Source organism: Ictidomys tridecemlineatus, chromosome 7, assembly GCF_052094955.1.
Source record: "Ictidomys tridecemlineatus isolate mIctTri1 chromosome 7, mIctTri1.hap1, whole genome shotgun sequence".
In the NCBI taxonomy this organism is placed as follows: domain Eukaryota; kingdom Metazoa; phylum Chordata; class Mammalia; order Rodentia; family Sciuridae; genus Ictidomys; species Ictidomys tridecemlineatus.
In genome coordinates, this window is record NC_135483.1 from 122,192,917 (window position 1) to 122,193,997 (window position 1,081).

Below are 1,081 nucleotides of genomic sequence, written 5' to 3' on the forward strand. Positions count from 1 at the left end.
GCCCCACCTCCTGCCCCATCCTACTACCTTCCTTTTCTGTTCACAGGTTTACTCCCCACAAAAATGTTTTGCACTTGTAAATATCTCAACATATTTGGGAGAGCCAAATGACACAAGACAGTGTTAAAGAAATTTGTTACTAAACAACAATAATGGCTTCCCCCACCTCTAAAATAAAAACAATATATATATACACACACACACACACACACACACACACACACACACACACACACATATCCTGGCAGAAGAATCAATGGAAGTGCAGAATTTCTTCATTACTTTGTCTAAAACCTCCCAGTCTACTCTATTCTAAGAGAATAATGCATGAGCTCCTCTGTCTGTACCTGTGAGTATTAAACCAAGGTTAGTATTTGGGAGGTGTTTTTTTTTTCTTTTTTTACTATTTAGTTAATATAAACTTGCTTACTTCTAGTTAAGTCCACATCTTCTCCATGTCTTCCCTGTGAAGATGAAGAAACAGGCACCAGGACTTAAGACCCTTATGTCATTTTTTTATATCAATTAAGAATCTCAATATCCTTAAACATCCCTCTGAGGTCTGATTTTCCAAGCTATTCATCATTTTTATTGCTTTTCTTTGGATGTTATCCAACTCTTCACCCTGCATCTGTCTTCAGATACAGAGTTTCAAACTCATAGCAGGTCTCCTCCAGCAAGCAGCTGGCTGTAGAATAAGAGCAAGTTCAATGGCCACACCTACTGACAAGGACTAACCCTGAAAACCAGCAACACAAGCTTCTTAGCTATGTTTCCTTTGTTATTCAGGAATTGCATGGTGTTTAGTATTTCATTTGTTTATATCCCACCTCTTTGTAAACAGGGCTTTGGATAGTATTTAAACTGCACCAAGAGTCAGCAATATACAAGGCATGACTCCAGCAAGCAGAAACATAAAACTGTGTTTTCTATAAATTGCATAAATAAACAATTTAGAAATCTTCCTATTAAAATAAAAAAGCTGATTCTGACACCCACACATGTCCTTAAAAGTCATGATTATGGACGCAACAGAGGGAAAAGGGACCACTATTTTTTCTCTTCCTCTATGAACATTTAA